Genomic DNA, 23,231 nt, shown 5'->3' with positions numbered 1-23,231 from the left:
TGGGCCATGTACTGGGGGCAGGAGAAGACATTAGGGAAGACTTTGCCAACCTGGCACTGGGAAGGAGGCCATTAGAAGGTAGAACCAGAATAGACTCTGCTTGTAGATGAAAGAGAGAAGGAGAACATAGGAGAGACAGAGATGGCAATGAGGCAAGGGACAAGGGAAAGAAAGAAAAAAATATTAAGGACATCTCTGTGCTACTGAATGCACATTCTGTAAGTATGAATGGAGGGGTGGCTGGGTTGCATTCATGTTAGATGTGGGTATTCTTGCCTGGGAAAGAGGCAGGTTCTCACACAGAAACCCAAACTGTAAGAGGGAGAGGCCGTCCTTTGGCAGGAAATGACCTCCTTAGTTTTTTCAGTGCCCTGGGCTCTTGGGGTCTGGACTTGGCAAGTTACACAGACATGGTTTTCTGGGTGGCACCTTTATTGGAGAGGCAGGGTGGGGTTGGACTGGCATAGGCCTGAGGGATGGCTCCTTTTGGAAATCAGACAATGAAGCTCCATGTTACTCTGTGTTTATTTCCCTGTTTTTGTCCATGTGCCTGTAGGAAAGTCTTGGGGTTAGTATATTCTAGGGCAGGAAATTAAGGGAAAAGTATTAATTTCCCACCACCATCACATACACAGGCCAAAGCATTAGATGGGTAACACACTGTGTGTATGGAGCCCATGTAGAGTGGAGGCCCCAGAAATTATGACAAGTCCCCATTGGAAATATGTGTCTCAGCAAATAAACTGTGGCCACCTCTAGTCGTGTGAGGAGTCTCCACTACTAACCCAGGAACAACCATGCTTTATTTTTTAACGATATCAATGATTTTTTTTAACAAGGGAGCAAAGAGAGGACCCAGGCAAAAGGGGAAAGGGAGGGAATGATAAGAAGAATGTAGTGTTAAAAACACCTACAAGACCCTTGGGACCCAAGATCTTGCTGGGCGTTAAATGATCTCTTTAATAAGAAAAAAACAGAAAAGAAAACTGGGCAATTACAAGCTAATGGTAATCTTGCAGAAAGGGCTGTTAGCAAATAGGGTGCCTGAAAATATTCTCCATGCACAGCTTTGTCAATCAAGCAGCTAGACCTGGTTCATTCGGAGCTACACAGCAAATCTGCTCTCTGAAGGCAAAGAGGACGGATGTGGGTAAGGAGGGAGGGAGAGACTGAGTACATTTGGCAAATGAGGTCAGAGCTGCCTGACTGCCAAACCCAAAGCTGAAGCATTTCCTGGTAGCTGGAGCTTGGAAAGATCTGGGCCCAAGTCCCTGGGAGATGTATCCAAGGAAGCGTATTTCCAAAGATGCTGTGGGAATGGCTCTGCTGTTTCTGTGAATCAGTGTCTCTTAGATTGCTAAAATTCCCCAGTTCTACTTGGCAATTTATAACCATGGGACAACTGAGATCCTCATACTGAAATGGCCCAGCCCAGTTCCACCCAGTGAGATAGTAACAGAGGAGGAGCCAGCTGCCAGCATCCCACAATCACTTCAGCCAGAAAATAAAAAAAAAAAAAAAAAGGAAGATTTCTTCTCTTGATGAAAAGGTGGGAGTGGAGAGGTAGGAATTCTCATGGATTATAGGTCCACAGTTGTTATATGGCTGGAAGCTCTGTTTTAAAGCAAGGAAACCTTTTCCAGAAGCACCCTAGCAGGCTTCCCCAAGTATCTCATTAGCCCAAACTGTGTCACATGGCCATGCCTGAGACAATCATAGGCCAGGAGGGATTGACACCTCTACAATATGTTTAATACAATCATAGCCCACCTCTGGATGCACATGATCATGCAGAGGATGATGGTGACCTGACCTAAATCAGGGTTCCAGGAAGAAGGGGAAAGGCATGGAATGGGGAAGCCCTAGTTTACACACCATGAGTTGTTACGGGACACTATTTGCCTATTGTAGCTGCTACTGGTCACCAATGTGTTGCTCAAACTGCAGAAGATACCAGATCCAAGGAGCCTCCTGCTTATGTGTCATGTTTGCAGATGGCAGCTGTGATCTCTCAGGATTCTTTTTTTTTAATTTTAGTTATAAATGAACACAATATCTTTACTTTTTTATTTTTATATGGTGCTGAGGATTTAACCCAGTGCCTCACACATGCTAGGCAACTGCTCTACCACTGAGCCACAACCCCAGCCCTTGCATTCAACCATTTTAAATTATATGAATAAGTGGTGTTTTCTGCACTCACAACTTGTGCAAGTACTAGTTTCAAACTGTTTTTTTTTTAATTTTTGGTACTGGGAGTTGAACCAAGGGGTGCTTACCCACTGAACCTCATCCTGAACCCTTTTAAAAAATATTTTTTAGTTGTTGATAGACCTTTATTTAATTTATTTATATGTGGTATGTGGTGCTGAGAATCAAACCCAATGTCTCACACATGCTAGGCAAGTGCTCTACCACTGAGCCACAACCCCAGCCCCTCCCCAGCCCTTTTTAATTTTTTTTTAAAAAATTATTTATTTTTTAAATACACAACAACAATGGAATGCATTAAAATCCTTATTACACATATAGAGCAAAATTTTTCGTAATTCTGTATATAAAGTATGTTCATGCCAATTTATGCCATTATACATGTACTCTCTTTTTTGCATTATAATTTTTAATACATATATACCACAATTTTTCATATCTCTGTTTGTATATAAGATATGTTGACACCAAATTCATGTCTTCATACATGTATTTTGTATAATGATGACCATCACATTCCACCATCCTTGCTAACCCCCTTCCCCCTCCCTTTCCCTCCCATCCCTCTTCCCTATTTAGAATTAATATAATCCTCCCATGCTCTCCTTCCCTACCCCACTATGTGTCATCCCCCTAATATCAGAGAAAACATTCGGCTTTGTTTTTATTTTGGGGATTGGCTAACTTCACTTAGCATTATCTTTTCCAACACCATTCATTTACCTGCAAGTACCATGATTTTGTTCTTTTTCAGTGCTGAGTAATATTCCATTGTGTATATGTGCCACATTTTGTTTATCCATTCATCCACTGAAGGGCATCTAGGTTTGTTCCACAGTTTAGTATTGTGAATTGTGCTGCTATAAACATTGATGTGGCTGTGTCCCTGTAGTATGCTGTTTTTAACTTCTTTGGGTATAGTCCGAAGAGAGGAATAGCTGGGTTAAATGGTGATTCCATTCATAGATTTCTAGTAAATCTCCATACTGCTTTCCAAATCGGCTGCACCAATTTTCAGTCCCACCAGCAATGTATGAGTGTACATTTTCCCTCACATCCTCACCAACACTTGTTGAACAGTTTTTTAAAATATATATTTTTAGTTGTAGATGGACACAATTATTTTTATTTATTTATTTATTTTTATGTGGTGCTGAGGATTAAACCCAGTGCCTCACATGTGCTAGGTGGGTACTCTACCACTGAGCCACAACCTCAGCCCCCTTTTTTATATCTTATTTAGAAACAGGGCCTCACTAAGTTGCTGACACTGGCTTTGAACTTCCGATCCTCCTACCTCAGCCTTCTGAGGCAACTGGGATTACAAGAATGCACCACTATGCCCAGCTAGTTTCAAAACTTTTGATCATTCCAAAAGACCACCCTATATCCATTAGGCAATCACTCCCCATTCCCCTTTCCCTGACAACCTCTCATCTGTTTTTTTGTCTCTAGGATTTGTCTTTTCTGAATATTTCATACAAAAAAAATCATACCCCAACTACTATGTGCAACTATAAAGCTACAGTATGTATCATTACCCCCCCCCCCCTTGACTGGTCTGGTTTTATGTGTTGCTTACATTTTAGCTGTGTGACCTCAGATAGAGCCCTTCACCTCTCTGAGTCTCAGTTGCCTGAACTGCAAAATGGAGATGATCACAGTATATCTCTCGGGGTTGTTTTGAGGATTCTGTGAGGCTAGCTAGATGCCCAAAGGTTCTCTTCTTTATTTTCTGTTAGCTAAAAGCAGTATCCCCCATTAGCTTATGCAAAGCCCCAAAACAAATTTAGGGGAGCATCATCATGATTGTTACTCCTGTATCCTTTTAATGCTTCACTCCCTTCTGGAGTTAGGGGAGCAAATTAAATACATTAATCTGAATGTCTACCTGCTGTCTCCCTCTCCAATGTTAGGGGAAATATTGTCAATGGAGATAAATTCTTGCATCCTGATGAAGCCCTTAAGGTTAATCTAGTATTTTTCATAGAGTTTCATGATCTATTTTGCCTAAACTTACTTTATGTGGTTCTTAGAAAAAACTCTGGAGCTTTACAGTGTAAAGATGGCTAGATATCAGTTTCCCTCTCCCCATCCTACACATCATCTGACTGTTCAAGATTCTATGGTTCTGACTGTAATTCCAGTGGCTCTGGAGGCTGAGGCAGGAGGATCACAAGTTCAAAGCCAGCCTCAGCAATTTAGTGAGGTCCTAAGCAACTCAGTGAGACCCTGTCTCTAAATAAAATATAATAAAGGGCTGGGGATGTGGCTCAGTGGTTAAGCACTCCTGGGTTCAATCCCTGTTGCCAAAATAATAATAATAATTATATGGTCCTGGCAAAGGAAAGTGATCTATCCAAGCTCACAGTGCTAGCAAGTGAAGGATAAGATAGAGGACCTCTTGACTTTGAGCCTAGGAACCTCTGCACCTCAATACTGCCTTCTTTGACAGGCTGGCTCCTATCACCTCCCAGTATCCTCTCCTGCTCAGCTCTATCCCAGAGCTTTGGGCTGAAAGGTTCACAGAGCATTTAGGGTAGTGATTCTCAGCCATGCTGTACATTGGAATCACCTGGAAAATGTTTAAAAATATCAATGCCTGGGTCCCACTCCCAGAGACTCTGAGGTCATTGGTCTGGGGTGGGCTTCTGCCTTTCACAGACAAGCCTGATAGGAATCACCTGGACTATTTGTTGAACATCCTTGTTTCTGGGCTCTGCTTCAGAATCACCCACAGTGGCCTGAAAAGCTGTGTATTTGCCAAGTGCCCCAAGTGATGTTTGAGAATCAAAGGGCTTTCCTCATCTGCATCTTCTGTCAACTTCACAACAACCCTGGGAGGAAACAGGTCACAGCTTAGCAGTTCCGCTTGACAACTGAGGCTCTGGAAGCTTAGCTTTTTGTCCCTGTGATTGGCAGAACCAGAGTCAGAGCCCAAAGCTCCTGACTCTGACATATCACAAGTGTTCTGAATCATTATGGATCTTCATCTGGGCCTGCTGAAGGACAAAGTTGTCTTTGCTTGTGTGTGTGTGTGTGTGTGTGTGTGTGTGTGTGTGTGTCTGTGTATCTCTGCTCAACTCTTTAGTGCAGTCAAGTTCATCCCAAACAAATACTGGTCTTCAAGGAAAGCCTGGTTCTATATTACTGCCTGAATCCCAGGCCCTCAAAATCCTCACCTTTTAGTACAGATGGCCTGGTGTCCAACACGCAGTGCAGTGAGCTCTTCCTTTTCTTTATTTTCCTCCCTCCTTCTTTCCTTTCCTTTTTTTTTCCCACCCCTTCTTCCTCATTTTTCTTCCTAACCCCCAGACATCTAGGCAGAGTTGAGATGGCAGAGTAGAAGTCTGGGGTAAGGGCACCTGCTCTGGTGAAAAGAACCATCAGACAGCTTTGGGAAGCTCAAATTCTAGGCCTTGGAAGGCCATGGCCTGAGATCCAGTTCTGCCACTGACTGGATGATCCAGGCAAGTCCTTTCTTCTGAGATGCAGTTTTTTTTTTTCTCATTTGTAAAATGAAACTGTTGGGATGCACCTGTGGACCTGTGGTCTCCATGCTTTTGAAAAATAAAATTCTTAAATCTAACTCAGAAAAAAATACATGAAACATATAAAAACAGATCAGCTCTGGTGAACAGGGTCGTATCTGTCAGCTCAGCCACCCTGCCCCCAATCGCAGCTCTTGAAACCTATACTTCAAATCCTAGAATTCTGCATATTTGTTCATTGAACAATTTGTGTGTGTGTATGTGTGTGTGTGTGTGTGTGTGTGTGCTGGGGATTGAATTCAGGGTTGCTATACCACTGAGCTATGTCGTCTGTATGTTATTATTATTATTATTATTTTGAAACAAGATCTTGCTAAGTTGCTTAGGATCTTGCTAAATTGAAGAGATTGGCCTCCAACATGGGATCCTCCTGCCTCAGCCTCCCAAGTAGCTTGAATTATAGGTATGTGCCACCATGCTCAGTAGTAGCAAAGTTTTGTTCTTACTGGAAATACAATGTATAACAAAAAGAAAGGAAAAAAATAACAATCCTCAAGTTGCTTCCAAGCAGCGATATAAAAAGGAGACTGAAATAGGGCAGATATGAAGCAAAAGGTCATTCCCTGCACTGAGAAAGGTAAAGCAACATTTCAAAGTGAAAAAGAGCCTTTGCCCATACAATACACCCACTGCTAAATGTCCTCTGAGGAAAGTCAGGGAGTATTATCTACCAGGAACGTGCTGATTCCACATGCACCTGAGTTTAGCTTGGCCCTGATCAATTTTTAAACCAATATAATGTGTGTGTGTGTGTGTGTGTGTGTGTGTGTGTGTGTGTGTGGACTGAACCCAGAAGTGCTCTACCACTGAACCACATCCCCAGTCCTTTATATTTTTATTTTGAGACAGGGTCTGGCTGAGTTGCTAGCCTTGATGTTGATGTTCTATACTTGTCAGTGGCTTTTGATATGAAAGGAATGTATTACTGATTCACCCACTGGCATATCTGTTTCCGATTCTGTGTCTTCGATGCCCTCCATGGGCTGCACCCCAGTACCCAGCCAGCACCTTGAACCAGGCTCCCTTCTCATCCCTCTTCCTCAATCCCCACCTCTGATCTCTTGCTTATTTACTCACCCCTAACTATTCCAAGGCAGGAAAAGAAAACCCTCTACCTTCTCATATATTTTCTCAGATTGCCCCGGGATTGCAGCCGCTAAAAAATGTGGTGGGGTGGTGTCTCCCAAAGCCAAGGGCTCAACCATGCATATGTTTGCTGGTGTTTTGAATACTTGTTTGTTGCCTAACAGACATACTAACATATAGCCCAAGACAAACTGGTCTGTGGGAGCTCCCCCAGGACCAACTTCTTCACTCACAGAGTGTGTACACAGCTTGCCTTGAGTGTCACCTCTGGGGGGGGGTAAGAAGAGGAGGAGGAGGAAGAGAGAAGGAAGAGGGAGTTATCCAGATGTTTCTATCTGTAATCCTAGGTGCAGTAAGAAAGACACCAGTGGCTTGGTGATTCTGAGAGAGTCCAGAAGTGGGTATGTTTGACAAATATTCCAGGTAATTACTTTCATCACTGATGTCTGAAAATGCAGGAGAAGTGGTCCACAATGCTGGTTGCACATTGGAATTCAGACAGTGACCACCGTAGAGAAATGTACGTCTGAGCCTTGGCTCATGGCCTGATAACAGACCCCCGGCTTGGTGTATGGCACCTACAACCAGTGCCAGCTTTGCATGGCTGAAGACAGGGTGCCCTCTATCCTCTAGAACTGTTGCAACAACTTATCATTAGCACAGGAAAAAAGGCTTGAGTTGAGTACACCTAGAGCCAATTAACATTGCCACCCCTGCAGGTGACCAATAAAATGATCTCCATTCTTTTCTTCAGATAGCCACCATGATATCTACTTGTTGGAAATGTGTCTCCCCTCCTAAATAGAAGCCTCAATAAAAGCCTTCCTTGGGGCTGGGGATGTGGCTCAAGCGGTAGCGCGCTCGCCTGGCATGCGTGCGGCCCGGGTTCGATCCTCAGCACCACATACAAGCAAAGATGTTGTGTCCGCCAATAACTAAAAATAAATATTAAAATTCTCTCTCTCTCTCTCTCTCTCTCTCTCTCTTTAAAAAAAAAGCCTTCCTTGCCTACATGTTTGCTTCCCTGGCTTGATTTCATTTCCATTGTCACTGGATCAAAAAATCCTAGTGTCTGGCATCAGAAGGAGGGAGAGCTTTGGAACCCTTAGGTGCCTAGAGCCTATCCCAAGCCAATGCCCTCAGCCTCTGGTGATGGGACTCAAGCATTGGCACCTTTTATGGTGAATACTCCCACTTACTTAAATTTTGCATCATTCAATTTTAATTTGTAATATTTTGTATAATAATTCAGACATCAATAAGTGTATCATCAAACAAAGTCATCAATTAAATGTATATTTTAATAATTTTGTTAATGTGAAGCTAGCACATATAAACAGCTACTGAAATGGTGACATGGAGCTAAAATTCTGAATTTAAAATCAAATTTTATTGGTGCAATATAATCATACATAATAGTGGGACTGATTATTTGTAAAGGTTTTCTGGATGATTCCAATGTGTAGCATGGTTGAGAATCATGACACCACATGCTCTGTGAACCCTTTCAGCCCTCAGCTCCCTGGCATAGAGACTGGCTGATGAGTGGGAGAGGACACTGAGGGGTGAGAGGAACTGGTCTGTCAGAGAAGGCAGTGTGTTCAAGTAGAAAGGGCACCGAAGTGTCTAGCCACTGGTTGAGAGGATGGAGAGGAGGGCACTGGTGACATCAGCCTGTGTGTAGGCAGAGACCCAGTATCCAGCTGGAAAGCCCAAAGACTAGAGTGGTCAGTGAGCCAGATAAGGTTCTTAAGGGAACTGGGGGCTAGTGTGGGAGTGTCCTGGTCCTGACTCTGGGCTCCTTTCCCTGGAGCTGCCACTCTCTGGTGGGGACTGCAGTTTCTTAGTAATTCCCTTCCACTTATCAAGTCGTTAAAGGGAGGGGCCCCTCTCCGTCTAACAGCTTCCTAAACACTGCATGTACTAAACATCTCCCACATGCACACAGGAGGGGAAAAAAAGCATCAAGGGCTTCCTTTCACCTTCAAGGCAAAACGCATACTCCTCAGGCTGATACTACAGGCCTCTCCTCCCACTTTCTCTCCCTCTCCACTAGAAGCAGAACTGTCACATCAGACCTGCTGATTGCTTCCCAGTTCCAAGTGCTCCTGGCCAGCATCCCTTTTGTCACACTGTGCAATGCCTGGGATGCAATCCTCTCCCACATTTTGTCTGGAAAGCTCTTATTCTTCCTTCCAGACAAGGATCTCTTATATAGCACCTCTTCTGGGTAACCATCTCCCATCTCCCATGCCCACCTCTATTACTTCAAGGCCAGGTGCAGGGGCTGGTTGGATACTTCTTTCCTGCTCCTTCCCCCAACTTCAGCACTGTATGCATCATTGCTGGGCCAAGCCATATTGGTCTCTGAGACAAAATGAAAAAAATTGGTAATATCTATCCAGCCTTTATGTACAATTTTCATATGTTATTATGGATTTTCTGCAGCTGTTTTGACTTTTTAAAAATACTACATGAAAATATGGATTCTCTAAAAAATTACTGAGACTTTTGGTGTCTCCTTAATTTTTTGCCTAAAGCCAAGTCCCCCACCCTAGTCCAGGCCCTGGAATATTCTTTCCCCCTTAGCACCATGATTGGATCCTTTACTTATTTCTGTCACATTTCAGCTCAAACATCACCTCAGCTCAGAAATAGAATTGCATATACATGGTGACTGATGGAGTGCTGCAGTGGAGGAGGAGGCAAGCTTTGTAGTAAGTGGCAGTGGGGCAATTGACTGTATGGGAAAAAATTACCCTTATGCCCTATGTCTTGTCACATACAAAAATCCATCTAGGGCTGGGGATGTGGCTCAAGCAGTAGCGCGCTCGCCTGGCATGCGTGCGGCCCGGGTTCGATCCTCAGCACCACATACCAACAAAGATGTTGTGTCCGCCGAGAGCTAAAAAATAAATATTAAAAATTCAAAAAAAATCCATCTAAATTGGATCTTACACTTAAATATGATAAAGGAAAACAGCTTCTAGGAAAACGAAACAATACAAACCAGGAGAATACATTCATGTCCTCAGGATGGGTAAAGATAACCTAAACAGGACTTAAAAAGGAATAATAATAATGGAAAAGATTGATGAATTGGACTGAACTCAGAACTTCTCTTTATGAAAAATGAACCAACAGAAAAAAAAGGCAACCATAGTCAGGAAGAAGATATTACACACACACACACACACACACACACCTATAACTATTCTATCCATCTATCTGAACTCACATCTAGAATATGTAAAGAACTGCAAACCAATATTTAGAGCAGTATTATACATAATAGCTCCCAATGGTAACAACCCTCATGTGCATGAATTGAATAATAAATAGATGTGGAATATCCCTGGAGAAATGCACAGCAATAATAAAGAATGAACTGATACACACAAAAAACATGCTTGAGTCTCACTAACATCATGTTTAGTGAAAAGTCAGACAATGCAGGGCTGGGGCTGTAGCCCATTGGTACAGCACCTGCCTCGCACTTGGTTTGCTCCTCAGCACAACCCTGTCTCTAAATAAACACACACACACACACACACACACACACACACACACACACAATGCAAAATTCACTGATTTTGACAGAAGTCAGAATAGTGGTGACATGGCAGGCATGGTGGCAGATGCCTGCAACCCAAGCAACTTGGGAAGCTGAGGCAGGAGGATCACAAGTTTAAAGCCAGCCTCAGCAAAAGCAAGGTGCTAAGCAACTTAGTGAGCCCCTGTCTCTAAATTTAAAAATAAAAAAATGGCTGGGGATGTGGCTCAGTGGTTAAGCACCCCTGGGTTCAATCCCAGGTACCAAAAAACAACAACAAAAATGTGGTGGTGACCTCTGGTACAGACACTGGGAAAGAATGAACTTCTGGGTGCGGGAAATGGTCTCTTAATCTGTGGTGCTTATTTATAGTGTCTATAAAGGTAACATCAGTGAGCTGTAAGATTAATGTTCTTTGTGAATAGATTAAGAAAAATGTGGTATATATACATGGTTATAGTCCATGCTTGTATAATTCTATAAAAATAGATTCAACTGTAATGCATAACTAAAAAGAACCAATAAAATAAAAAGAAAATTAAATTATGGCGTTTTCTGGCAAATTGGCGGAACTGGAGAACATCATGCTAAGTGAAATAAATCAGGCTCCAAAAGTCAATGGTTGAACATTTTATCTCATATGCAGAAGCTAGAGAGAAAAAAAAGGAATGAGAAATGGATCTCACAAAAATAGACTCCTTGTCCAGTAGAGTTGAGGAAAGGGATTGAGGAGAAGGGGAAAGAGGCAGTACTAGGAAATGCAATTGAGCAAATTATGTTATGTGCATTTAAGAATATATCACAATGAATCCCACCTTTATATATAATTATAATGCACCAATTAAAAAATAAATAGGGGGCTGTGGTTGTGGCTCAGAGGTAGAGCACTCGCCTACCATGTGTGAGACACATGGGTTGGATCCTTATTTTATAAAAATAAAATAAAGATATTATGCCCACCTATACTAAAAAAAATAACTATTTTTAAAATAAATAAATAAATAGACAGGAAGCCAGTAGAATAGAGGAAGGGGATCTGAGGAGGGAGAAAGGGAAGGGATGGAAGGTACCGAGGACTGAAATGGAGTAAATTATGTTATGTGCATGTATGAATGTATCACATAGAACCACACTACTATGTATAATTATAATGCATGAATAAAACAATAATTTTTAAAAAGAAAAGATTTACTGTTTATTATTGTATGCAAATTATACCTCAAGAAAAGCATACCTCTTTAGTGAGGAGCCTGTGGTCTGAGGCCTGCCAGATCCTGCCCATAGGTGCCCTGGAGGCTGAGGGCAGTTGCCAAGCGGTCACTGCACAGGGGACACCCTCTGCTTTGGGTTGCATTAATTCATGGAGCAACATGAAATAACAATCCTAGCATGTACAAGACTCTGAGATCAATCCCCAGCACTACAAAAAAAATGAATTTTGTGATCAAGGATAATATTATTATCTTCAGCCTTATATAATAATGTTAACTTGCCTCGATTGGAGTCCACATAGTTAATGATGATTGGAAATAACTGAGAATGGAAAACAGGTTTGTTTGTTTGTTTGTTTGTTTGGTTTTGGGTTTTTTGTGGTGCCGGGGACTAAACCCAGGACCTTGTGCATGTAAGGCAGGCACTCTACCAACTGAGCTACATCTCCAGCCCGAGAAAACAGTTTTTGTTATTTGTACAGTACTGGATCAAGAACAATAGTATGGCTGGGTGCAGTGGCACACGCCTGTAATTTCAGTGGCTCAGGAGGCTGAGGCAGGAGGATTGTGAGTTCAGAGCCAGCCTCTGCAAAAGCGAGGTGCTAAGCAACTCAGTGAGACCCTGTCTCTAAATAAAATGCAAATAGGGCTGGGGATATGGCTCAGTGGTGGAGTGCCCCTAAGCAGGTTCAATCCCTGGTATCCACCCCCTAAAAAAAAGAAAAATAGTATGTAATATGCATGAGGGCTTAGGTTCAATCCTCAGCACCACAGAAATAAATAAATAATAAGAAAAGTCATACTATCTTAATTTTTCAATATACTTCATTTGATGCTTCTATTTTTATACCATGAAGCAACAGCTTTGCAGCAAAATAAGAAAAAATAATAGAATATTCAACTTTTTCATTAAAAATACCAGTTTTTTTTAAAGAGAGAGTGAGAGGGAGAGAGAATTTTAATATTTATTTTTTAGTTATCGGTGGACACAACATCTTTGTTTGTATGTGGTGCTGAGGATCGAACCCGGGCCGCACGCATGCCAGGCAAGCGTGCTACTGCTTGAGCCACATCCCCAGCCCAAAAAAATGCCAGTTTTTTTATGAGGCTGTTCTGACCATCCTATTTAAAATATCAACCAAGGGCTGGGGATGTAGCTCAGTGGTAGAGCACTTACTTAGCACATGTGAGGCCCTGAGTTAAATCTCCCGGACCCCCAGACCTCCCCCGCAAAAAATCAATGCAATCAAAAATCATGTTGTACACTAAAACCACAAATAACCCAATCAATAAATGGGCAAAGGAACTGAACAGACACTTCTCAAAAGAAGAAATATGAATGGTCAACAAATATATGAAAAAAATGGCAAACAACTCTAGCAATTAGAAAAACACAAATCAAAACTACTCTAAGATTTTGGGCTGGGGATATAGTTCAGTTGGTAGAGTGCTTGCCTCGCATGAGCAAGGCCCTGGGTTCAATTCCCAGCACCCCCCCCAAAAAAAACTAGTCAAAGATTTAATCTCACTCCAATCAGAATGACAATACAAGTAACAATAAATGTTGGTGAGAATGTGGGGAAAAGGGTACACTCATAGGTGGTTGGAGGGACTGCAAATTAATGGAATCACTCTGGAAACCAGTATGGAGATTCTTCAGAAAACTTGGAATGAAACCACCATTTTTAATTTTTTTTAATTGTAGATGGACACAATACCTTTATTTTGTTTTATTTTTATGTGGTGCCAGGGATCAAACCCAGTGCCTCACACATGCTAGGCAAGTGCTTTACAACTGAGCCACAATCCCAGCCCATGGAAATACCATTTGACCCAGCTATCCTACTCCTCGGTTTATACCCAAAGGACTTAAAATCAGCATACTACAGTGACATAGCCACATCAGTGTTTATAGCAGCACAATTCAAAATAGCTAAGCTATGAAGCCAAACTAGGTGCCCTTCAACAAATGAATTAATAAAGAAATTGTGATACACACACACACACACACACACACACACACACGCACACACTACAATACTACTCAGTCATAAAAAAGAATGACTTTATGACATTCACCAGTAAATGGATGGACCTAGAGACTACCATGCTAAATAAAATAAACTGATCCCTAAAACACAAAGTTTGAAAGTTTTATCTGACTTGTGGATGCTAACCCACAATAAGTGGGGAAGATAGAAGTTCAGTGGATTAGATAAAGGGGGAATAAAGGAAGAAAGATGGGAATAGGAAAGCTAGTGAAATGAATCTGACATAACTTTCCTATGTACATATATGAATACACTACAGTGAATCCCACCTTTGTGTACACCCACAATACTGGGTACTAACTAGAATGAGATCTATTCCATGCTTGTATAACTATATCAAGTTGATTCTACTCTCATGTATAACTAAAAAGAACAAATAAAAGTATAAATATATGCATCTAAAAATAAATACAGGAGCTGGGGTTGTGGGTCAGTGGTAGAGCACTTGCCTAGCATATGTGAGGCACTGGGTTCAATCCTCAGCATCACATACTATAAATAAATAAATAAAATAAAGGTCTGTCAATAACTAAAAAATATTTTTAAATAAATACAATAAAGAGATTAAAGGCTATTCTTTGATTTTTTTTTTTTTTGGCTAATACTGGTAACCTATGCAGACCTGTGATCATAGTTACTGTACACTGTGGATTCTAAATTTTACTTTAAAAGTTAACTTAGTTAATACAAGGACACCCAAGTAACTATGATACTGATCATTATTACTACCTTCTTTGTATATTAGCTGTATTCATGTTCTCCAAACAAAAAAGTCTTTTAAAACATAAAGCTTAACATTACCAAGTTGGTATTTTCCAAACTAAAATTGTCTGTAGCAATAATCTCCTTCAGATGTATATAGAAATAATCAATTCAGTTGGCATTTATTTATATCATTTAATGTTTTGTAAATGGATAAAGGTAACCTGTTGTCAATAAGTAATATCTAAAATTTTGTGTTACTTATTACATACAATGGGATTGGAATTTAACTATATTTTTGGAAATTAATAAGAAGAGCCTGATTTGTTCAAAGGTTGACATTGTAAAACATAGAAACATTTTGCCACTTTTCCCACGAAAACAAAGTTAGGAGCTCTCTTAGTTTTTGTTTGATTCACCTTTCAGATGTAATGTTGTATTGTGTTGTCAAGAGCCCCACCCTACTCCATGTTAGGATGGCTCCAAAGTAGGCTAGACTTAAGCTTATTTAAATTTGTGTTTAAAAGGTGTATTTTTGTTGTGAAGATTACTGTGATAAGGAAAGGTCTAGGTAAATTATAAATGATATATAAGATTGTAAGAGAGTTTTAAAAGAAAGTAAAATTTGTAAAGGGTCCCATATGTGATTAAGTTGATAAACTTATGTGTCTTTGTGGAAGCAAAGTAGATACCAAAGATATATTGATGTTATTATAGAAATAATGTTTCTTGGTTTAAGAAAACAAATACAATAACACCTTATCACTCTCGGCACACTACCCTGCTCTGTTTTTCTTAAAAGTACTTCTGGTGACTTAGTATGATATATATTTATTTATTGTTTTATTGTCTGTCTCCCTGAACTATACCCTAAGTCCAATAGGGAATTATTGCCTGTCTGGCACATGGGAGAAGCTTGCTCCTTCTTTGCTGAAGTGCCCTTACCATGCTAGATTGGATGCTAGGAGTGTGGTGCAGAAAGGTCTAGAATTGCATTGTCTGAGTTCCTATACTGGTTCCACTGCCTAGTAGCTAAACAGCTGCTGAGGGCCATTGCCAAGTAGGAATGACGCATCGAAATTTCCTTGCCAGCATACCCCATGTTGCTTAGAGGAAGGACTCGTGGAAATGGACTTGCCTTGGACATTCGTTGTGACATTGCATGTATGTTTGAGAAAGGTGACCCTGCTCAAGGACCAGAGTGGATCCGGGTTTAGGGAGGATCCTACTGGATTAGGGCGGATCCAGGTTTAGGGTGTATCCTGCAGGTTTTAGGGAGTATCCTGCTCCTTGGGTTTAGGGCGTTCCGGTTTAGAACAATCTGGGTTTAGGGCAGTTCCAGGTTTAAGGTTATTCCTGCTGGGAATAGGGCGTATCCTGCTGCCTGAGTTCCCATTGAGTTCTCCTGGAATTCAGAAAGTATTTGGGATTCAAGCCTGGTGGAGTATGAGAATTTTGCGGCAGAACTTGGATTTCCCCAGAACATGTGTAGAGGCTGGTGTGAGTTCGGGAATAAAGAATTGCTGTTTGAATCTACAAAGCTGTGAGTGGCTCGTGATCTTGTGCCCAGCCTGACTGCGGCAAACAGCATCAGGCAAGTTTCTTTACCTTTCTATGTCTCAGTCTCCCAATCTCTACAATGGGGATGATCTCTGTTCCTGTCCTGTGGCAGCTCAGAGCAAGGAAGTGAACAGTGGTGCCCCCCTCTCAGTTGGGGCCAGGGTTTATATTTTCTGAGATGCATGTTTGCATCTTAACTTGAAGGAGGCCACTCAAGCCCCTTAGCCCTTTGAAAGGAAGGGTGTTGTGCAGAGGGGTATTCTTGATGACTGCTTCTAATGTCCAGTATACAACAATGGATTCACCCAACTGCAGATAAAAAGTATTCTGGAAAAAAAATTGCATCTCTATTTAACATGTGAAGCCTTCTTTTCTTTTCATTATTCCCTAAACAATGCACTGTAACAGCTCTTTACAGAGCATTTACATTGTCTTTGGTATGTTAAGTAATCTAGAACAGATTTTAAAAATGCAGAAAGATGTGCAAAGCCTTTATGCAAATGATACACCATTTTTGGTAAGGTACTGGAGCATCTGAGGATCTTGGTATCCAAGGGAGGTCCTGGAACTGATTCTCTGTGGATACTGAGTGTCCTTCAACACTGACTGAGTTCTCTGTTTAAATGGAAGTTGGTTAAAACTTGTTTCCTTTAATGCTGCTTGCATTTTCTCCTTCAAAACGCTCTCTTGCCTAGTTAGAAAGGGACTTCCCAGACCCTTCAGAGATGGTGCTGGAAGAGGATGAGAACTTCTCCCAGGCCAGATGGGCAGTCTGGGATTAGGAACAGGATTCCTGACTGTCCAGTGTGTCTTTTAGATTTTTTTTTTGTAGTACTGGGGTTGGAATCCAGGACCTTGCATATGCCAGACAAGCACTCTACCACTGAGCTCCATCCCCAGCACTTCTTATTTTTTCTTTGGACGAAGAATATTTTATTGTATTGATTTATTTTGAGACAGGGTCTTGCTAAATTATTCAGGGCCTCATTACATTTCTGAGGCTGATTTTGAACTTGTGATCCTCCTGCCTCAGCCTCCTGAGCTACTGGGATGACAGGCATGTGCCATTGTGCCCAGCCTCAAACAGGGTTTTGCTAAGTTGCCCAGACTGGTCTCAGACTTGTGATCCTCCTACCTCAGTCTCTCAAGTAGCTGGGATGACAGGCCGTGCCACGATGCCTAGCTCCAACAGTCTTATAGCATGTTAACCAATGCATTTTCACATTGAAAATCCCTGCTCCCAACCCAGGAAGGACCTCAGATCATGGAGAGTCATATATTGCCCACACAGGCTGAACGCCAAGCCAGAAGAAGAGCAGCAAAGGCAAGATGAAATTGGCTGTGAGGCCTGACTGGTGCTCTGCTTTTTCCAGCTAACCTGGGTTTTCAGTAGACTGAGAAGAAATCTGTATACCTGGGGCTGTCTTGAAGCAGGCTGCACATCTCTCCTCTGGACCCTTCTCTGCCTGGATACTGCAGATGTCACAAAGCCTTTCACCTAAGAATGCTGACAGGTGTAACAATTCCACACTCAAAAGTTCATGTGGTTTTCAAGGCCCTGTGCATAGGTACCATGGGAAATCCACCTTTAGAGGAAGACATTCCGTTACCCACTCCAAAGATCTGTTTTCTGCTCAGAGAGACTCAGGGTTCTCCTGTCAGTATCATTGCTTGTATGCACCATACTTGAGAGTTATATCTATACTTTTGAAAATGTTTCTTCATCCCTTTTTTAAAGAATGTTTTTTTTAGTTGTAGATGGACACAATACCTTTATTTTGTCTCTTTATTTCTTTATGTGGTTCTGAGGATCGAACCCAGTGCTTCATGCATGCTAGGCAAGCGCTCCACCACTGAGCTACAGCCCCAACCCCTTCATCCATTTTTATCCTTTTGTTTTTGTACTGTAGATTGAACCCAGGAGTGCTTAACCATTGAGCTACATCCCCCGCCTTGTTTTATTTAATTTTGAGACAAGGTCTCACTGAGTTGCTTAGGGCCTTGCTAAGTTGCTGAGGTTGGTCTCCAAATTATGATCCTCCTGCCTCAGCCTCTTGAGTTGCTAGAGCACAGTGGGGCCACCTGGGGACAGATGGAGCTCAGAGAAGACACAGCTGCTGCCAGAGCCGCCATCATAGGCAGAGTAAGAGTGGGAGGAGCTGGGTGTTGTGGCACATGCCTGTAATCCCAACAATTTGGGAGGCTGAGACAGGAGGATTTCGAATTCAAGGCTGGCCTCAGAAATTTAACAAGACCCTCAGCAATTTAGTGAGAACCTGTCTCAAAATAAAAGATAAAAATGACTGGGGATGTGGCTCAGAGGTTAAGTACCCCTGAGTTCAATCCCTGGTACAAAAAATAAATAGATAGATAGATAGATAGTAGATAGATAGATAGATAGATAGATAGACAGATAGACCTGGAGAAAAAGCGGAATTATCACTTTGGTTTGCTCTCTAGTTCCCCCCAGTGCCAAATCCAACACAAAATAGAGTGGAAGAAGAACCAGTGACAAAATCTGAATGCAAACTGGCAAATTACAGGCACAAAGAGGCTGGAATAGCTATTCATATAAGGAAAGCAGGTGGCCTGATAGAGATGGGCTAAGTCAGTGTATGCAACTCCCTCCACCTAATCATCATGACATTTCCAGAAGCCATTCTGCTCTGGCTTGAATATGTCCCCTGAATTCATGTTGGAGATTTGATCCCCAGTGTTGGGAGGCAGGCTCATAGGAGGAGACTGGGTCATGAAGGTGAAGCCTGAAAGAATTCCCCACGCAAAGACACTTCGCGGGGAGAATTGCAATTTTATTGCAAAAAGCTGTGTGCTTACATAGAACTAAAGGGGAGATGGTAGGGCTTAGACAAATGGCAGGCCGCCCGTTTATTGGCAAGTTCTTCCAGATATCAGCTCCCGCGCCCAGGAATTAGTTCTCATTGGGGCTAAGGTTCCCCGCCAGCGAGGTTTGAAATTGGCGCCGGCGGGAGAGTTCACAAGGGCGGGAACTTTTCGCGCCACTGCAGAGAAGAAGAAGGTAGGAAGAAGAGATCCTTAGGCGCCATGTTGGGTTTTTTTCTCTGGGGTATGGCTGCCCAACAAAGCCCTTGCATGGGGATTAAAATTATTATTATCTCAGGAGGGGGTTGATTACTGAGACAGTGAACCAGATAAACTTCTTTTCTTTATAAATTTCCCAGTCTGTGGCATTTTGTTATAGCAACAGAAAATGGACTAAGATTCCATCCCTTAGGGATAAGTGTCCCTGAGTGTCTGGTGGTCAGGAAGGGAGTAGTAGTGTTAAGGAACAGAGAACAGAGGAGCCTCCACTCACAGGCTGTCTCACTCCCATGACACCAAATTCTAGAGCAGAGGTTTGAGTACTCAGGCTACCACTGCTTTCTCCCCATCAAATGTACAAAACACTAAGTGTCCCTATCTGTTCTGGACATTAAGGAAATGTCAGAATCCTTGGAACACTCTAGAAGAGACTGTACTATGACTCTACTAATCTGATCTTTCTAGAACACAACAGTGGCTCATGATACCCTTTGGCTCACAAATCACCAATGGCTCCCCAATATCTTCAGGAGAAAGTCCACATTTAGCCTGTGGGCATCCATGACTGTCCCTGATCTGGCCCCACTCTACATCCTCAACTTGATCTTCTTCCCTTCTATTAAGTAGTACTAATTGTGTTTTATTGAGTGCCTACGATGAGCCCAATGCTGTTTCAATATTTGTTTGTTTATTTATTTATTTGTTTTGGTACCAGGGATTGAACTCAAAGGCACTGGACCCCTCAACAACATTCCCAACCCTATTTTGTATTTTATTTAGAGACAGAATCTTAGTAAGTTGCTTATGCCTTGCTTTTGATGAGGCTGGCTTTGAACTCCTAATCCTCCTGCCTCAACCTCTTGAGTCACTGGGATTTCAGGTGTGTGCCACCATGCCCAGCCTATTTTAATATTTATATGCATTTTCTCATCAAATGCACAGAACATCCCTATAAGAGAGATTCTATGTTATCCACATTTTGCAGATGGGGAAACTGTGGCCCAGACATGTAAGGCGAATTGACCATTGTTGTGTGACTACAAGAACTAGAGCCATACATCTTTGGGCTGTTTTTTGGCTTTTCTTATCGTTGGTTTACCTAGTTGAATTTCTAGTGATTACTCTTTGAAGAAGTCACTTCAGAGCCAATATCCTCCTGAAAGGCTTTTCTGATCACCCCCATTTGCATTTCTTTGAACAGAACCATTCTGGAATTCTTTTATGTCTCTCATGTGGCATCATGAACCAAACCTGGCCTTCCAGACACAGACCTCTCTGCAAATATTGTCTCCACCACCCACTGGCTGTGTGATCTTGGGAAAATCATTCCACCTTGCTGAGCTGCCTCAGATTGCTCATCCATAGTATGGTATAGTATGATAGCATCTTCCTCCAAGACAACTGGAAAGATTCAGAGGCAATGGATTAAAAGGAAGCTCCCAGGCTCTGCTCAGTGGTGCATGCCTATAAGCCCAGCAATTTGGGAGGCTGAGGCAGGAGGATCTCAAGTTTGAGGCCAGTCTTGACAACTTCCAGAGATCTTGTCTCAAAATAAAAATTATAAAGGGCTGGGGATGTAGCTCATACATAAAGTACCCCTTCAGTCCCCCATACTGAAGGAAGAAAAAGGAGGCCTCAAGCAGTGGAATTAGAATCCCTTGACTAAGAGCTGACTGGGAAATGCTGGGTAGCTCATCATGACAATTGATCTGTTCTCCTTGAGGCCAAAGGCCCTTGCATGGTTCTGTCCCTGAATAAGGGAATTGGTTCAAGTTCTGAGGCTCTCCTGTCTGTGCTCTGTACCCTAGAACTTCTTTCATTGACCTTGACAGCTACCCTGTAGATTAGTGTCATTATCCCCATGTTACACCTGAGAACCCCAAAGTCTCATAACAGGAAGTAAAGGTAGAAAACAGGGGCCACCCTGAGACTCAAGCCCCTTCCCTTGGGAAAGGCCTTAGTGCATTGCTGCTCTGTTGCCATAGAGGGTCTCAGTTCCTCCTCCCTTCTAGAGTCTTGGTCTAGAAGAGGCACTTTCTCCTAGCCATAGGCAGCTGTGACTTTGTTCCTTATAGTCCTACCATTTATCAGGCACTCTCAAGAGAAGACCATCCATGGTATCATTGAAACTCCTCATGTAGACAGATATGCACACACTATAAAGATGTTTCAAGACAAAGTGTAACAGCATAGTACATCCTACCCTAGAGAAATGGAGTTGGCCTTGAATATGGGAACCAGAGTGGAAGTGATCCAAGGCTGGTGGCACTTTCTTGGACTATGTATTCATCTCTCTGGCCCTACCCTCGTACTACAACTATAATTTATATATAATTTTGAATTTAACATAGCAGATACTCCTAGAACTCCAGTCTGTTCCAGCCTGTGGCAGTCATGACCATGGGAAGCTGAGACTGAAAGTGAAGAAGAAACCAAGCAGAGAAAAGTTAATTTTCACCTACAACCTGAAGTTCTTTCAGATCCTGGATATGTGGGCTGGTACTTATTTGCATGTCTGGAATATTTTCTCACAACCACCTCTGCACACTAGCTTCTCTCCTAGAACAATGTATTCTATGGTGTACTTCTCTCTTATCCTCCAGAAAGCTCCATGCAGCCTAAGTGCTTAAAATATATACATACTGATAATCACCCAATTTCTCCAATGATAATAACCACCTACTCAGGAGGTTGAGACAGGATAGCAAGTCAAAGACCAACCTGGGGCAGGGTGCTGTGGCACACAGCTGCAATCCCAGTGGCTCTGGAGGCTGAGACAGTTTGATCGTGAGTTCAAAGCCAGCGTCAGCAACAATGAGGTACTGAGCAACTTAGTGAGGCCCCGTCTCTAAATAAAATACAAATAGGACTGGGGATGTGGCTCAGTGGCCAAGTGCCCCTGAGTTCGATCCTTGATACCAAAAAACAAACAATCAAACAAACAAACAAACAGACCAGCCTGATCTCCCTAGTGTCATTCATATATACATACATACATATATATATATATATATATATATATATATATATATATATATCATTACCTCCCCCATATATTTGTGTGTATACATCTATATCTGTGTATGTATAATACTTAACAGTTTAAAAGTCACTTTCACATAAATCATCTTATCACCCTCCCCAAACTCCTACCAGACACTTCTTAATCTGCCCATTTGACAGATGAGGAAACTGATGTTCAAAGAGGTCCTACAAGCGGGAGATGTTAAGTAGAATCACACTGGACAGATTTGATAGAGTTCTAGATACAATTAGATATCCTGGCATGGATACTCATTCTGTGGTCTTAAGAAACTTATTTCTCACCTTTGTGCCTCAGTTTCCTTAACTATAAAATGAGAGGATTCAATCAAAAAAATAAAATAAAATAAAGTGAGAGGATCAGATCAAAAATGAAACTTTAATTTCCGGCTAGTTGGAGCATAAGTGGGAGGTAGGTTCCAAGTCACAGCTGGGCTAAGGGGGGAAGGGCTGTGATGGGTTGGGGGTGTCTGCGATGGGTGAGCCAGAAAGGAGTGGTAGGACAGGGACCCTCATTTGGCATCTTGGCACTAGAGGGCATATAAGAGCCCATTCCAGCTCTGAGAATTTGGGGGTTTCACGTGCTTCTCTCAATGAGAGAGCTGGGTCTGTGCTATTCTTTTGCTTGGTCCACTCTCTACTTCCCCTGCCAAAGTCCATTATGGGGTACAGACTCCAAGCTGGTCCTAAGCATTTAATGCAGATTTGCTGAGTAGTTGCTGTATAATTTTGGAATGGGCATTTCCCCTCTTTGGACCTCAAGTTCTTTCCTCATTGGCAAAATGGGAGCTAATTAGACATGGTCATAGACTTATGAGAAGTCAATGAGATAAACTGTTCACACCAACTTCTAGCCAGTCTGTTCAGCCATTTTTCAGATGTGGAAAGAGACTCAGCAAGGGGTACAGCTCCTGGTGGTGAATAGGGGAGTGCTTAGAGCCAGACTGCTCCCCTGCCAATCGTACCTCGGCCACTTTCTAAACTCATGCAAGTTCCCAGGCTGTGCCTCAGTTTCTCTGTGTGTAAACCACAGCTATTAATAGCATCCACCTTATAAGGTGAGGACTCGAGCTAATATGTTTTTTTTTTTTTAAAGAGAGAGTGAGAGAGGGGGGAGAGAGAGAGAGAAAATTTTTAATATTTATTTTTTAGTTCTCGGCAGACACAACATCTTTGTTTGTATGTGGTGCTGAGGATCGAACCG

Source organism: Spermophilus citellus, assembly GCF_964194105.1.
Source record: "Spermophilus citellus genome assembly, chromosome: X".
Classification (NCBI taxonomy): Eukaryota; Metazoa; Chordata; class Mammalia; order Rodentia; family Sciuridae; genus Spermophilus; species Spermophilus citellus.
The sequence above is the reverse complement of the archived record's forward strand: the minus strand, read 5'-3'. Positions refer to the sequence as shown.